Source organism: Triturus cristatus, chromosome 12 (genome assembly GCF_964204655.1).
Source record: "Triturus cristatus chromosome 12, aTriCri1.1, whole genome shotgun sequence".
NCBI classification, from domain to species: Eukaryota; Metazoa; Chordata; class Amphibia; order Caudata; family Salamandridae; genus Triturus; species Triturus cristatus.
Window position 1 is genome coordinate 156,599,329 of NC_140595.1, and position 18,390 is coordinate 156,617,718.

Consider the following 18,390-nt stretch of genomic DNA (forward strand, 5'->3'; position numbering starts at 1 on the left):
TGAAATCCACCTTAAACAAATAGCTATTTCTCGTGCCAATTGACTTGTTTTAGAGTCGGGGTTTCGGAGCTGGTTCCCCCAAGGCTCCCAGCACAGAAGGATGTTCCGGTCCCCAGATCCAGTTTAGAGCGACACAGTTCCAGTCCTCAAAGACACGCCTTTCTTTAAATCATTTCAGAAAATGTTTGCTCGCCCAGCCGGGCGCCCGCAGTAAGCCACGCCCTCCCCAGAGGTCTCAGAGAGTGTGAGATTCCGCGAACTGTTCGCAGCCAGGAAGAGCCCGTCCGAACTCCAAAGAAAGTGCAGATCTGTGCTGCAATCCGGGCAGGCTCGCCCGTGCCGCGTGGATGACTGACCAGCACCCGTGGGAGGGAGAGAGCTGGCCCAATAAATAGACCCCTCGGCAGGCCCCAGGAAGGAAGGCGCTATCCCAGTCGGTGTTCGCTGCGCCGCCGCTCGCTTCTGGCTTTCAGATGCTGCACGAACCATGGAAACGGGAGAGGGAAATACCAGTTGCGGCTTAAAGCAGGTCAGCCCCTCGGTGAATGGGCAAGAACCGCAGCTGCGGCCTCCGAGACTTACGGAGTGACAGCCATGCCCTGGGTCCGGTAAGTAACTCCCGTTCAGTCACACAAATGTATGACTGCTTGGAAAATATTGGGGGCGAAGTAATATTTAACATTCCGAAGTGAACGTGTTGCTGTTCAGAATGTGTATAAATGTGTCCTTGTGTAATGTAACTGGTGCTCATGTAAAGCGCTCCGAACCCTTCGGCCCAAGCTAGCGCTTTATAAAACTGCAAAATAATTGTGTATAGTTAGGTAATCCACAATAGCTGCCAATGTTCTAGGGTCAGTGCGTGCTGTTCCGTTAGCTTGCATGTTGTTGTGTTATTTTATAATTTAAGTTATGTTGCATTGAGCGCCTTAGTACTTTGGGGTAGGAAAAGGGCAATTTGAAGGGAAATTTTGAAGGATCTAAATAATTTCTCAAAATACCTAAAGAGACAAAAAATCTAAATAAATCATAATGTTAATTTCTTTTGTGGGCGGTTATGGAAAGGGTGTTGTCTTTAAATCTTCCTGCCTTTTAATATACTTTCATAGAGAGATTTATTCCATTTTAGCCCTACCTTCAGGCTTTCAAATTAACAGTAACTTTCCGTTCAATCCTTGCCTGTTTACCGTTTTGGGTTTGCCCGAACACCACCATTCAACTTTTTACCTACTTACACATTTTAGTACGAAAATATAAAGTTTTGATTTTTCTTTTCTTTTTGCTGTTACGTTTGTATTTTTAAACTTTGACAAAATATGAGGTTTGTTTTCAATTTTTGTCTTATGGATAGTGTTTTTTTCTATGATGAAATTGGTACTAATTTGAAAAGCTCTGTGAACATTCAGTACCAATTTACAGGTATAACTGGGGCCACGGGAATTATGCGGCAGGAGAGGACAAATTATGAGGAAGGGTTGACTAAATTATGCAGGAATAAAAACGCAAGTTATGCAGCATAATGTGGCCCATTTCTTTGATAGTATTACTCCATTATTTTGTCATTTCTACATATGTTAACTCTGTCTGGACAAAGGTTTCTCCTCATTAGTTCAAGATTGACACATAAACACTTCGATAAGCAATTTTAAAGTGACCAGTCAAAACTTTCAATGGCCTTCCTGATGCTCAGCAACACGCGTTGCTGCCGTTTCAGTAATTTTTGATCCATTTGAACTAGAAATTATTTTTTTTGTTAAAATCTCCAGATTATGAAGTCGATGATGGATTATATGGCAAATGTGCCTAACCTGTAATTATGAGGAAAACTCTGGAGATTTCATAAATTCAGTGGCTTTGGGTATAACCAACAGAAAAGGGTAGGTGGTGTTGCAGCTGTGCTCATCACCGATGTGGTCACGTGCATTTTACCAGACGCAAACAAATCATGCCGTTTGCGACAGGTAAAATGCGCTTTGGTATGTATGAATTCCAATTTGCGATTCGGTAACATGTTACCAAATCGTAATTTGGAATTGCAAATACATACCGATTCAGTATTAGGAAGATACGTGTTTAGGGAGTCCCTTCCAAATACCGAATTGCAGCGGTATGTAAGAATGTTTTGTGACCGAAATGCGGCCGCAAAGCATTCACATCAATTCGCAAATGGAAAGGGGTCCCCAAGAGACCTTTTCACATTTGGGAATGGTGACGTAAACGTTTTTTAGATGCACCAGTGGTCCGTCCCCACTGACCACTCACTGCCTGCTCTAAAAAAAAAAAAAAGAAAACTTTTCATTTTTCTTTTTTAAACGCAACCCGTTTTCCTTTAAGGAAAACGGTCTGCATAAAAAAGAGTGCTTTATATAAAAGCAGTCAAGCACGTGGTTATCTGCTGACCCCAGCAGGCCACCACCCCCTTGAATTTAGCGATTCCTAATGGGTCGCAAATTGCTACCTACCTCATTAATATTCATGAGGTAGGCCGATTTGCGACTAACTAGGAATAGCTATATCAAACTCATGCGGCCAGATGCATCAAAGGGTTTTTCCCATTTTGTGTCTATGGGGAAATGTGTTGATGCATATGGCCCATGGAGTTTCATACATTAGGGATAGCGATTTACTGATTGAGATTCGCTGAGAATCGCAATTAGGTCATTGCTATTTCCACTAATGATACATACGGCCCAAAATTTTATAAATTAAAGATTAAGAGTTATTTTTTAAGAGTTACTCCTTGTATTCAGGAGTAATATAGGAGTACTGTAAGAGTAAGGCACAGGACATTTTTGTACATTGGGTACTAGGAGAAGCAAAACTTAGAAAGCATGTAGTGTACATTAATTAATTGTTGAGACTGACTGATCAGACTGACTGCGCGGGTCTCAGTGGGATTTTAAGATGAGCTGCCAGCAGTAGGCACTGGGTGTAGGCAGTGAAGGTAGGTGCGCTGGAGCAAGGGCCCCCAAGATGGTGCGCGATCTACAACCCAAGATTGCAATAACAGACATTCAGTTACGCCTGCAGTGCAAATGTTGCAGAAGAGGCCGTTTCGGTCCCTTTTAGGAAAAAAGAACCGAGTCTTCAGAGCAGGACAGGCAATGTTGAAAGTGAGTTGAATACTTGAGTTAAATTCCAGTGGGTTCTGAGGTAAAACTAGGAGCAGATTTTAAAACAAGCTTTGCCAAAGCAAATAGTTCTGATCTTGGCCAGCCTTGCAACTTTTTAAAAATGATTTCTTTGTTTTTGCAAGCACGTACAAAAGAGTTTAAAAGTGTGAAAAAGGTATCAAAATACAAATATGAAAATGTGTAAAGGTGGTGAATAGATTGTGCAAAAGAAGTAAATGAAATATGGCTCGTCACAAAAATACGTTAAAAAACCGAACGCGGAGTTTGGCCTACCGACCTGGTTAATGAAATTGGCTGCTTTCCAGATAAGTGGGCATATGTGCAACAGAAACATGCAGTGAAGAAAGTCAGTGGCTGAAGTGTGCTGCCCCATTGACCAGTGATGTACGCTGTGGTGGGTGGAACAACAAATATGATTGCGACTCGAGCAGACTAATGAATGGAGAGGGTTAACTGAGAGCCTCTCCACACATTGCGTCGCCTAAAATGGTCTAAGGTGAATTCGGATCAACTATATGATAAGATCCATAAAACCTGTGCCCCCGAGTTATCATTATGTGTGTCTTCTGTATCCCTTCCCACAGATATTCTCTTAGCATTTGACGGGATTGTCTTAAAAGTAGGCGAAATGTTAACTGTACCAACGTCGGGCCCTCTTTGTAGGGACCCGAAATGGTTTGACCATTCCTGCTCAAAAGTTGGTCGAGAGTTAAAGGCGGCTTTGAAGATTAGCCCCAGGGATCCCACACTGATCAGGTCGTTACGCCTGTCCTATAAAAAGGCCTTGGCAAAGCGCAAGGCAGAAATAAAGACAACATTTGGCAAGAACTGTTAGACCCCAATATCCTTTGTAACAGCGAAAGATTATGGGGTATTATCAACAAACCCGTGTTTGATATGGTAGGGGACAATTCAGTTGGCACCAATATCACTGAAGATGAGTGGGTATCCCACTTTAGTTTCATCTTCAATAGCAATATTCCTCAGATAGAGGTGGACAGAGGTGATCAAAGTGTAACTCTACCATTATTTACAATTAGCGAGGTTGAGAAAGGTATCATGGGGTTAACAAGTAATAAAGCTCCTGGCCCAGACGGTATGCCCCCGGATTTATTTAAATCCAAATTATCTCTTTGGGCGCCAGTTCTTACTGCTATGTTTAACGCAGCTGCAGAACATGGCTGCCCCAGGTCTTGGGGGACATCTACGATAGTGCCAGTATTTAAGAAAGGTGACCGTAATAGAACTACCTGTTACAGGCCGATCTCGCTCATCGATTCTGTGGTCAAGGTAGTGGGTGGAGTAATCCTGAACAGGTTAACAGCCTGGGCCAATGAGCACGGGATCATCTCCAGAATCCAATATGGGTTTCGGCCTGGCCACTCAACAATAGCGCAATGCCTTAACCCCTTCCATGCTGCGCAGATTCCGCCGCTGTGCTGACGGAATCTTGCGCGGGCGTGGTCATGACGGAACGGTTCCGTCATGAGCACAGCTCAACCGTGGCTCATGACGGAACCGTTCCGTCATGAGCACCGAAGGGGTTAACCTGTACATGGTCCTAGGGAAATATACCATGGCTCGGCAAGGCACCATCCACATGGCATTCATGGACCTTTCCTCCGCGTTTGACTGTGTCAACCGGGGGAAGCTCTGGGAGGCCATGGGAGCCATGGGGGTGGAGCCTAATTTGGTTAACCTTCTGAGGGACCTGCATCAGGATACTAAGGCCAATGTGAGGTATTCACAGGATCTAAGGGTGTCAAGGGATTTTAGTGTTCATAGGGGTGTTAGGCAGGGCTGCATTTTGGCCCCCTTTCTTTTTAATTTATATATTAATAATGTGGAGGAGTTTTTATTAGATACTGGTACCGATTACCCCTATGTCGGCCGCAAGTGTCTGCCAGTATTATTATATCCGGACGACGCCGTCCTCTTGGCTAGGACCGCAAGAGGTCTCCAAACCCTATTAAATGCTTTTCATAGTTTCATGGAAGCTCGTGACTTATCGATTAACAACACCAAGGGGCATATGTATCAACATCACCATTTGCGATTCTCAAATAGCGATTTTTAAGGAATCGCTATTTGAGAATTGCAAAACGGGATGTATTTAAAAAATTGCAAACTTTTTGCGATTTCTTAAAATTCCTTAATTGCGATTAGCAAATTGCGAAATCGCAATTAAGGAATACCTGCCCATTCATTCCTATGGGCCAGGAGACCTATAGGAATGTATGGGAAGTAATTCTCAAATTGCGAATCGCAATTTGCTAATCGCAATTTGAGAATAATTTCAAAGGTGCAAGGGTGTCAAGATGACACCCTGATACACCCCTGAAATTAGCATGTGTGGTCATATGGCGCACATACATGCCCTAAGGGCATGTATGTGCGTCACGTGGCACTTTGTAAAATTACAAAACGTGCATTTTTAAAAGAAATCGCAAATTAACACCAACTAGTAGTTGGTGGTAATTTGCGATTTCTTAAGGATTAATCGCAATCCTTTGGTGAGTGTTACATCTCATTTAAGAAATCGCAATTTGCGATTTCTTAAATGCTTACGCAAACTTAAGAAATCGCTAAATTAGCGATTCCTTAAATTTGCGTTGGGATTTGCCTAATACATCCCGTTTTGCGAATTTTTAATCGCAAACGCTGTATTTTGCGAATCGCAGCGTTTGCGACTAAAAAGTCGCTTCATACATATGCCCCCAAATCTTTTATAATGCAGGTGGGGCAGAGCCCTAAGAAACCGTATTTATTCAGGGTTAATGAGGAGAAGGTCCCCACAACGAGAACATTCTCTTATCTGGGAGTGTTGTTCGATGATCAGTTGAAATGGGGACCACTACTCCAAAGGAAAAGGGGGGAGATAACTCGGGTTAACGCTGCAATATTTAATTTTGCCAGGAAAATGGGTAATCGACCTATTGCTGCACTATTAAAGATCTATCAGGCAAAGAGTGTGGCAATAGGGAGTTACGGCAGTGAACTTTGGGGGTATGCGGCTGTTAATGACATCGTGGTGGCAGAAAACATCTTCCTGAAACAATTGTTGGGGGTTCCAAAGGGGACTCCCAACCAAATAGTGCATGAAGAAACTGGTTACACCTTTTATTAGTGACATTCTAGCACTACGACCACTAACTTTTTGGTTAAAATGTTGGCTAAATAAAGATCTGATTTTAAATCATCTACTCCTAAGGGAAGCAATATCTATGGATAATATGCTCAAAATCCCTTGGCTAAAATATCAGAAAGACTGCTTTTCTGCTGTGGGGCGCTCAGAACTTTTTTAAAATCCTGAGTCGATTACACTTGCTGATGTAGAGTTTGTGAGGAAAACCTTTTCCTCATCACGACAAATAAATCGTGAAGAGGTGGAATTAAACAAACCGAGTGTCCGAAAACATGCCACGTTGAAAACTACACTTTTAATGGAGCCTTATTTATCTTGGCCCCTGTCGGGCTTCGAGCGATATTTGTTAATTAGGTTCCGGCTGGACTATTTTCACCTTCTTTTAACTTTTCCAAGGGGTTGTCATCGTGGTCAAGTGCTACCAAACTGCGGCTGCGACAATGAGTCTCCGCAGGATTTGGTGCACTTTTTATTTATTTGTCCCTTTTACGATTTACCCCGGAGGTTCTATTTAAAGCCCCTATGATACATGCTTAATTGTGTCTGCTGTTATTTTTACATATTTTAATACTTGGGTATTTTATCTCTGTACATCAAGTTTTCCTTTTGTGCATTATGTTTTTATCTGTCATTGTGCTTTTATGGTTCTTTCTGTCTGAAAAACCGAATAAAGATTTTCTACTACTACATTGATATGTAATATATGCTGTACAGAATTTTGTTATTTTTTGGGGAAACGTGAGGCTTTTGAAACAGGTAAGACAGGCCTAAAAAGGACGGAACCTGATAGCAGTGCTATCACAATAAAATACTATTTGTAAGGGACATTTTCTGAAAACGTTAACCTGCAGAGGTTTTGAACATTACCCTCAAGCACTTAGTTGAAAAACACATTGATTAAAAACACAAGCAGAGCGTTTGCTAATACAGTAAGTAGACAGTGCAATGGAGTCACTGGCTGGAATGGGCAGATCCTTTGCCCCATGGGAGAGGAGTTGGCCTAACGATTAGGGCGCTCAACCTCGGACCTGGAGAACTGGGTTCGAGTCTCTGACGCTGAACATCCTGTGATTCTGGGCAAATCACTTAATCTCCCCTTGCCTAACAAAAAAAAATGTGTGCCCTCATGTAACGTAACTGGTGCTATGTAAAGCGCTCTGATACCCGATTCGGGTCAAGTTCGCGCTATATAAAACTCAGCAAAAAAAAAAATATGCTGTGGTGGGTGGAATCAAAGTTTGACTAGCACCAATGAATGAAGAGACCTGACCCAAATCCCCTCTATTTATGTAGAAATGTAAATATTTTTAAATATGATTATTTTTTTTTTTTACATGAGGCTGGCCAGGCTTAAACAAGAAATCTTGCTAAACCATCATGGACTCTTACTCCAGTTTTACAATTTATTAGTTAAAGAACCTATAATAAACAAAGAGAAGACCCAGCACCCAAAGCAGTGACACTGCTTCATTGAGCCCATTCCGCTCCCAGTCTCCCACAGTGAGTTTTGCCCCATGCCCACCTGCTGTAGATAAACCCAGTGTTGTTTACTACTTTTTAGGTCTCGCCTAGGCTGCGCTTGCGCTGTCTCTCCGAGACATGCTGTATTCCGGATATGGGCGTAAAGCTCCTCCCACTTTCCTGCTATCTTTTTAATTGGCTCCTGTCCCTGTCCTTTGTAAATGGTGGCTTTTCATTGGTCAATAGGTTTAGTAGTCCCTCCTTAGTACCCTCTTGTCTCTTCTTGTAAACTCCCTTGAGAACACCCCCTGTTACATGTGTTATTACTCCCAAGGTGTTAATTACAGCCTTAAGACACTATTTTCTTAAAAGGCTTCAAGCAGAACACACACTTGGTCCTAAACTAGGCTGGCAGTGGCTACTTCACTCACTAGAACATCTCACATTTATATGAGACCGTCTATAAATTTCCCATTATCAGCTCCACACAGAGTACAGCCTAATCCGAAATTAATGTAATAATTCTTTTGTCACATTTCAAAGCTACTAATTGTATATATGAACATAGCTATTTGTATCAAATATACTTTATTTCGGTCATTATGACCATGAAAGTGCAACGCATGCAGTACAATATGAATAGTGCAGGCATATAAAATCAGCAACAGAAGGTTAGTCAAGACTATTTGAATGTCCTCGTAGTACTGTCTTGCATGCAATGCATTATGGGTAGGGTGAATTTACCATTTCTTCTGTAGGGTGCAGTACCATATGTGACCAAAGAAGGTACCCTTTTGCCACATATGGTACTGACCCTGCAACATGGCTAGGTAAAAAACATTGCCATTTATAATGCAATTAATCCAACTTTTTAGACATGCAGTGCTGGTGCCTTGCTCACTAGTGACCTCTAGGAACAGCTTGCGGTACAGTAAAGAGACATGCAGTGCAGGTGCCCTGCTCACTATGGACCCCTAGGAGCAGCGTGCGGTACTGCACCGAGAAATGCAGTGCTGGTGCCTTGCTCACTATGGACCTCCAGGAGCAGCTTGCGGTACTGCACCTAGACATTCAGTGCTGGTGCCTTGCTCACTAGTGACCCCTAGGAGCAGCTTGAGGTACTGCACAGAGACATGCAGTGCTGGTGCCTTGCTTATTAGGGACCTCTAGGAGCAGCTTGCGGTACTGCACCTAGACATAAAATGCTGGTGCCTCGCTCACTAGGGACCTCTAGGAGCAGCTTGCGGTACTGCACTGAGGCATACAATGCTGGTTCTTGGCCCACTTCGCAAGCATTTACAATGCACTAGGTCTTGCATTACTGAAAGTATGAGCTATTGGCGTTGCATTATTATTTGCAACGTCAATACCTAAAACTATCAGTAATGCAAGACCTATTGCATTGCAAATGCTTGTTATTGTTTGAATCCCTGCAGCAAGCCTGAATGGTAGGCCAGATCAATGGCCTTGGAGGTGGCATTTAGCACCTGGCTATCAGATATTGACAACTATACTTCTATGGTTCATTATCTAATACAACTGTTTAAATCTAACAGCCAAGAGAGACATTCTTTGCAAGCTAAAATGTACAGAAAACAATCATTGTCAAAGCCAGTAGGTCTAGAGTTGGCTGCTGATTTTTTGTTTGTGAGTGTTTTTTTGTTTAAAGACTCATAACAGGGAAGCAGCTGGCAGCAGTGTGTGGGGATCTACCAGACCCTTTCCTAAGTCAAACAAAAGTTAACTTTATTTTTAGGTTGAAGACTACTAGACAGTGCACCTGTCCGGTTGTAAAGACACAATCTGAAAGCTTCCCTAGGAAAGCAATCAGCCCATCGCTTAGCATTGGCCTTTTGGTTTTTGTCATTCACAGATGCTTTCTTTCCATTCACTGGCTCTATGTCTTTTAGCACTTCCAGCACATGCTTGTTCTTCCCTTAGAACATAGCTTCTTTATCACCTCTCTGATTGTCTTCTTTATTTCTCCCACAAGTGCTTGCTTTTTGGGAACTCTTTTTAGGTTTCGCTGAACAGCATGCATGCGCTGTCAGAAGAATCTATTGATAACCAAAAATACGCTTTAAAAAAGGGCCAGGAGCTTGCCTATTACTTACTGGTTGTCGGTTTCCATGTCACTCTTGTTTTCTTGCTTCTGTTTGGCCAGCTCCTCCTGCTCCTTTCTGTTTTTACAGGTGCTTATGGTGCCGGTCCCTTACATGGAGGATGGACCTACTACAGTTTCCTCTCTTCAGCCAGTGTCCTTCCACTGGCTGTAGGCTCCTGCAGGAACTTTTTTTTAATACATTTGTACATGCACTCTTGAAAAGTGTATGTCTGCAGTCCCTCTCCCACTCCTTATATTTACATGTTCTTGCCAAAATGCATGTGAACAGAATCCCCAGTCTTTGTAATTCAAGCTACCAGCATTTTGGTGTTCCTCGTCACAGTTACAGAGTGGGATGTAAAAGAGATCTGACATCCTAATTAGAGTACTGTCTAAAAGTGGCCTGCGTCACAATAACAGATCGGGCCAAAAAGTGGCACAGCAGCATAGAATCAGGCCTAACAGTGCCCCGGTATCATGATTATAGTTGTTTTTAAAGGTGCTCCTGCATCACAAAAGCAGGCTAGGGCCTAAAAGTGTCCCTGCATCACAATGACATTGTCGGGGTCTAACAGTGCCCCCGAGACACAAGCAAGCATTGGAAAAACCAATAGGTTTTCCCTATGAGAGATCTATTGGCTTTGTCAGTGCTATTTTACAAATGTTGCACAGCAGTGCGAGCTGCTCTGCAACATGGCTTAAAGTAACGAAAAAAAAACATAACGATGCGGCCAACATTAAGCCCGCCATAGAGCTTTTTTTCTAAACGTTGAGCCTTGCTGAACAGCAGTCCACGCTGCTGTGCAACATGGCTTACAAAGCATTGATGCAGCCAATAGATCATGCATAGGAGAAGCCTATTGGCTTTGTCAATGCTTGTTAACCTTTCCCGAAGCACTCCATAACAGTGGATTATTAGGTTTCGCCTAGACGGTGCATGTGCTGTCTCTGCGAGACATGTTGTTTACACACAATAGGCTTACAGCTCACCCATAGCTTACCATTTGTTAACTTCAGCGTCGTTCTCATTTCCTTTTTCCCCGTTTCTCACGGCATGGGAACGCCATGTCTTCTTATGTTTGGCCCTCCCCCGGAAAAAGGACGGGGTACTTGTGTCCATTCACAGCTCCCATTTTTGGAACTACTTTTTTATTTGAGTTCAAGCACTCCAAATGAGTGCTTGTGTTTTTAGTCTGTCTCCCATATCCCCGTCCATGCAGCTTCTTTTCCCTTCCACTTGCCTACCCTGCACTCTACACAACTGCACTCTACTGTACACCACTCTACTCTAAACCTCTGCACTCTACCCTACACCACTGAACTCTTACCAGATCTAGTTTACTCTGCACCACACTACTCTATGCCACTGCACTCTGCATCGCTGCACTCTACGCCACTGCTCTCTACTCTACGCCTCTACACTCTATTTAAAACCACTTCACTACACACCACTACACTCTACTCTGCACCACTTTATGCCTCTGCACTGTATGCCACTGCACTCTTCTCTGCACCACTCTAGGCCAATGCACCATACGTCACTCTGCTCTACGCCGCTGCACTACATACCACTATACTCACTCATTGCACTACACGCACCTACACTCTACTCTGCACCACTCTACACCACTGCACTCTATTCTGCACCACTCCATACCACTGCACTCTACTTGGCACCACTCTGTGCCACTGTACTCCAAGTCACTGCTCTGTACACCACTCTGCTTGTCGCTGTACCATGAATTTGTTCTCACTGCACTGTGAGGCTTGTAAGGTGATTGACAAGGATGCCGGCATAAATGTTATTTGGGCTTAATGTGAGCATTGTGAGGCACAGCTTTAAAAGTATCAGTTTTTAACAGTAAGGGAATTACACCTGAACAGAGTTCTAACACAAACTCGTCTACCACATACAATCCATTTATTCTCCAACTCCGCAGTTGATCTTGCCCTTATTTTTCCTCTGTTTCTGTCCTGTGCATTTCCGATCTCTGAGAGTAGTACTGGCCTTTGTTACCACCAATCTTTTGAGAACCTACCGACCTCGAGAGATCGCCCAGCTCTGTGCAGAAGGAAACACAGGCAGCCAATAGGAAATAAGCCTAAGCCCTTAATGTTTGTGCATCGGTGCGAGGGAGGCACATAAAATATACCCTGGGCATTTGTCTGAAAATATGTGTACTGAGGGTTATGTCGTAAAAGCTGGTTGTGAGGAAAAGCTTGGACAGTGGGGTGAGTGGCGCCAGACTTAGGTACTCTGGTATTACAGACGGGGCTACAGACGCATGCGCTCCCCCTTCTGTAATACAGATAGTGCTGGCACACATATAGCACCAGCCCTATCATTAGAGCATGTGCCCTCATTTACATGGGGGCGTGGCCCCATGCAAACAAGGGAATCACTTTGCCTCTGCGTCCGCGCCATATTATGGACAAGGAGGCAAACATACGTTTAGGAGGCGCACTGAAAGTGTGACACAAAACGATGCTGCACTTTCAGTGCGCCTCCTAAATACAGCCCTCTGGAGGGGAGAAAGGGGGTCCCATGGACGTAAGTGCAGTCACTCATTGCACCCACCTTCAAGGGATCTCTCTCCCCTCTTGAAAGTGCAGGCACTTTGCTGTCTGCACTTTCAAATAAGGGGTGGCTTTGAAACAACCACTCCGAATTTCACTTGAATGAGCCGTCCCCAGCGCAAAGTGCGTTCACGGCTGCCCTGAGGGCATCGTCTACACCATAATAGGATCACTTTCCCTGTTTGCACCCAGTGCACCTGTTTTAAGTTGTGCTGTGGCACAAACAGGTAAAGTGTGCCCTGAAGGTAATACATGCCCAAATGTTTCCGGAACGTCTCAGATGCAAGGCTGTTGATTAATTTTCGTCATGGCCACTGAAATTATGTGACAAAGATGGCGCAAATGAAACATCATGGTTGAATGAATTACATGTCACGAAAAGCCAAACTATTTGTCATACACAAGTTATATAGTATACTTACCTGAATTACGTACCATATTTGACATTTGAACACACAGTCCTTGTTACACAAATAGATTGCAGTGCTTTAGAATAAAGAGGTTTACTAAGAAAGACAACTAAAGACATTCCGTTGATACTACACAAAATGATATTGTTCAACAAATGATATGTTGCCTTACATTGAAGCACTGTAACACAATGTTATCACTGCTGTGCTTAGAACCTCCCAAAGTTAAGTAGTTTGGATACAATTTTTACAATCTTCACTGAGCAGGAGGCAAAGGCCCCCTTACAAGCCACTTTTGAAGTAGCGATTCATCTCTGGAGGACATCTTTCGAAAGAGGTCCATTTTTAAAGCAAAAATAAATCAATAATAACACCTTGATGTCAACCAATGTCGTTCATGTTAAAACACCCCATTAGGGGTAACAAGCGCTTTATAAATGCAAAGCACTTCTATCCCGTCGCACTCCTTCTCAATTCAAATAACTTACTAACATCCACCACTCAAATTACTTTCATATTTCACTATACTAATTCACCACTAATCCAGTTTGGGTTCCGGAGTCGCCTGCTACTTGCCAAAAAAAGTGCTTTAACACCCCATCGGGGGTAACAAGCGCTATATAAATGCAAACCTTTTTCCCTCTTCGATCTCGCCGCTATCCTCCTGAATCCAAATAACTGACTAACCTATCCACCACTCAAATTCCTTTCATATTTCACTATACTAACTCAACACTAATCCTTTATGGGTTCCGGAGTAGCGTGCTACTCGCTGAAAAAGCGCTTTGACGCCTCACCTGGGGTAGTAAGCGCTATATAAATGCAATTACAATACAATACAATACAATATACCAAAAGTTATGCCTCTTTTACATTGCTCATTCCTACTATGACTTAAAACTTTGCACTCGGAATTCTTTATCTGGTTTATTCAGTGTTCAGACTATGGGGTGTCTAACAGACACCTCAGCTAATAGCGATTTTGCAAACTGCTATTTTACCATGAAGTAGGTGGAGGACTGCAGTGACCGCAATTTCTAACACAAACACAGCTTCGAGACATTCTGTTTACTTACAGGGGGCTTAGAGCCCACCCATTGCTTACCATTGGTTGGGTTCATTGTCACTCTCAATTGTTTGCTCATCTTTGGTTAGTGCATGGCAGCTTAACTTCCTCTTCTTGGGTTTGTCCTCCCATAGAGCATGGCCCAAATACTTCTCCCTTGCCCATTGTCCTTTCACTGTTCACACTTTCACAGCTACTTTGTTCTTCTTGTAAATTACAATTTCTTTTATTTATCTGGTTTGATAATTAACATACAAATTAACCCCTTCCCTGCTCATGACGGAACCGTTCCGTCATGAGCCACGGTTGCGCTGTGCTCATGACGGAACGGTTCCGTCATGACAATCCTGTCGGCGGCCGCTCCGCCTGCGCGACGCTGTTTCCCCGCCTGTGCGGGGCGACAACGCAAATGGGCGGAGTCATGACGGAACCGTTCCGTCATGAGCACAGCTCAACTGTGGCTCATGACGGAGCGGCTCCGTCATGAGCACAGGCCCACCGCGCTGCCCCCCTGCCCCCCCCAGCGCTGCAGCGGAATGTCCGCAGCAGCGAAGGGGTTAAAGGCATTGTTATTTACAATGCCAATAGCTCAAACTCTTGTAAATGCGAGATCTATTTATTTTCAAAGAAGCAGCCGCCATTGTCCGGGGCAGCTCACAAAGTGAAAGTGCCCATGGCGTGCTGAATGTTGCTGAATGTTGCAGGAAAGCATGTTGTGCCTGCAGGAGGAAACACTCATTAAAGAAAATAGTGCTTACAGACTAAATAAGACATAATCAATCAATTAGGGAATTGTCAAGCGTGCTACTCACCCGGTAGAGTCTCCAGGTGCTGGGGGGGGGGGCGGGGGAGAGGGGGCTAAGCAGCTCCAGTCAGTCTAAGAGGTAGGTCTTGAAGGTCTTCCTGAAGATGTGCAGAGAGGGGTTGCGCTGCATCTGATGTCAATCGGGAGTTCGTTCCAGGTCTTGGCCTTGATGTAGGAGAAGACATACTGTGTAAGAACAGAAGTAAAAGGGCCAGTCCTCGATGGGAGGTTACAAATGAAGACAGGGTGGTACTAAGGAGGGACTTACAAACCTATTAACAAATCATAAGCCAGCATTTACAAAGGACAATGACACAAGCCAATGAAAATTATGGGCGGAGCGTGAAAGGAGCTTCAAGTCCATACTCAAATACAGTATGCTCGCAGAGCAGTGCATGCACTGCCCTGGCTCTACCTAAAAAAAAACCTTATGACATGGCCAGCGCTTTTTTTCTAATGTTACTCTTATTTTTTTTTACTTAAGCTGAGGTCCCTTCCCCATTGTTGCTTGTCACCATCCCCTCCGACCCACATTTTTGTGTGCCCCTCGAACCATCCTGCCCTGTCTGCATTGTTTTTAACCCCTACTGCTCTCCCACATTTCTTGCCCCTTTCGGCAGTGTATATATATATATATATATATAAAGCCAAATAACTCGCAGTGAACGACAGACGTCAAATGTCAGACTCTGTCTTCTGAGGAAGCTTGGTGTTTACTTTTCTTTCTCTGACTTCAAAGCAAGAAGAGGCTTTATTGACAATCTTGCTGGCCACCGGAGGTGTGAAAGGAACTTCTTTTTTCTAGCACACAATAAAATATAGATGTCTGGTAATGAACTGTGAAGATAATACAGAATATATGAGAATGTGGAAGGCACACATGAAGCACATTGTTCTGTTATTCTGGAAACAAATATTTGAATACGATCAAAAAAATCAATCCATTAGGTGATGCCATATTCTCACATTATTGTTTGTGCGCTGTACAGTTTTATCAGTAAAACTGTATGTCTGCGCAAATGTAATGGTCATTTCAATTAAAAAGGTGATGTCTGTTTTGGCCATGTGCTACCACACCATGCTTACTCCACACTACACCTCTCCAAAACACTATACTACAATCTATGCCACTCTACACCCTTCCACTCTGCTCCACTCTACAACATGCCACTCCACTTTACAACACTCCACTCTATGAAACTCCTCTCTACAATAAATCACTTCACTCAAGGACACTTCAGGTCACGCCAGTCCACCCTGCGTCAATCTACTCTGTGACCCTCCACTCTACAACATGCCACGCCACACCACTCCATACTGTGCCACGCCACTTCTCTCTATGCCACTCCACTCTACGATACTCCACTCTACGAAATGCCACTCTACTCTAAGTCACTCCACTCTATATTCCTCCAATCTATGCCACTCCTGTATACGCTCCTCCACTCTGACACGCCACTCTACAACACTCCACTCTACTGACATGCCACTCAGCCACACACTCTAAGACATGCCACTCTACTGACACGACACTCGACTCTAAGCTATTTTGTTCTATGCCACTCCATGACACTGTACAGCATGCCATGCTACTCTACGACATCCCACTCTAATCTAAGACATGCCATTTAACTCTACACTACTCCACTCTACTCTATGGCACGCTTTTCTACTCTAAAACACGCGACTCTATTACAAATCACTTCACTTGACGCCCTTTCTCTCTGCACCACACCACTCCACAACATTGTATGACACTCCGCTCTATGCCACTCTACACCACCCCACTCTGTGACACTTTACTCCACTCTATGCCACTCCACAACACTTTTTTCTTCTCTACAACACTCCACTCTGCGCTTCTCTACTCTAAGACACTTTATGCCCTCCACTCTACAACTGTAATCCACTCTATGCCACTTGATGACACTGTACTCCACTCTAAGACATTCTACAACACTCTACTCAACTCCCTCCACACCACTTTGTCACTCCACTCTATGATACTCTATGACACACTACTCTATGAAACTCCATTCTATGACACTCTACTCTGCTCAATACTACTCCACTCAATGTCATTCCACTCTGCAACACGCCACTCCTCTCTATGCCACTTTTCTTTACAACACTGTACTCCACCCCATGCCACTCCCCTCTTTGACTCTCTACTCAACTCTACGCAACGTACTCTATGCCACTCCACACAACTTTACTCCACTCTACACCACTCCACTGGGACACTCTACGATACTCTATACCACTCAACTCTATGACACTCTACTCCGCTCTATGACAGTCTACTCCGGTCTACGCCCCTTCACTACCACACCCCTCCATTCTATGACACTCTACTTCCTCCATGACACCCTACTCACCTCTATGCCACTCGATTCAACAACACACTACTCCTTTCTATGCCACTCCACTCTGTCACTATACTCTATAACACTTTACTCCACTGTACACAACTTCCTCTATATCACTCCAAGCCACTTTACACCACGTCACTCCACTCTACGGCACTCTACCCCATTCCACTCTACGTCACTCTATGCCACTCCACTCTACGGTACTCTACTCCACTCCTCATCACTTCAGTCTACTCTGCTCTATGCCCCTCCACTCTATGCCCTTCTACTGTACAACAATGTACGCCACGCCACTCCCCTCTATGCCACTCCACTCTATGCCACTCCACAGCACTCCATTCTAAACCATGCCACTCTACTCTACGCCACTAACGTTTAGCCATTCGGAACAGCAGACACCCTGGTGTATGACATGGCTAAAACACTTTGGCAAAGCCAACAGCTTTTTCATAGGCGAGTCCTATTGGCTGATATTACCAACCCACTAAGAAACTTATTAACACAAGGTGCATTGTATGAATTGAATGATGCATGTCAGAGTGCTTTTGATGAGGCAAAATGACACATAGTTTTTTGCCAAACTCTTGAGACCATTCATTATTAGAGATACTAGCATGATCATTACGGATGCTAGTTATTTTGGCTTAGTATCCTATATTGTCCATACTGAGCCCAATTTTACCTTTTTAGTACTAAGGGTGGTTGAAAAGCCACTCCTAGAATTGCCAAATCCCAGTACTGTTAACAAGAATACAACTGTGGCATTGAATATGTGCCCAGGAAGAGGAATGTTGTTGCAGATTTTTTATCCAGGATGTCACTGGATAAATAGTTTGAGTGGGAGTGTAAAGAAAATTAGAGAGTATGTCAAACCTATCAGTGGGATGACATATTGCATGAGACTTTATCTGAAAATGAGTGGAGAGATATTTTGGCTGAAGATAAACAGCTGAAGAAAAATATTGGCATGGGTAGTTTCAGGTTGGCCCGGTCCAAGAATATATCTAAAGAAGTCAAACCATTTGCACAAATTTTGTCTGAATTGACACTTGAGGATAGAATCCTATGTAGGCTAGGTCAATCGGCTGTGCTGACTTTGAGGAGAAAGATTTTAGAACTAGCTCATGAGTGCCTTAATGGGATGCGTGCCATGAAAGGGAGGGTGCTTGAAGATTTTTTCGTGCCTGGCATTAATAAAGCCATTGAAAATTTTGTTAAGGATTGTGGACATTGCATATTGCGTGATACATCTCAGGTGACTCTGCCATTGCCTGTCTTACGTGTAGATTTCCCTACTATATTTGGGTTGAAATTCACCT

At 43.7% G+C, this 18,390-nt stretch overlaps 1 protein-coding gene across 1 annotated transcript in view; it reads left to right on the forward strand.

The window, feature by feature from the left end:
* The first annotated feature begins 233 nt into the window (after positions 1-233).
* Positions 234-18,390, forward strand: part of LOC146772962 (toll-like receptor 2) — a 66,062-nt gene continuing 47,905 nt past the window's right edge. Inside the window, exon 1 of the mRNA XM_085636965.1 lies at positions 234-608. The gene's annotated coding sequence lies outside the window, so the exon portion shown is untranslated. The remainder of the gene's footprint in view (positions 609-18,390) is intronic.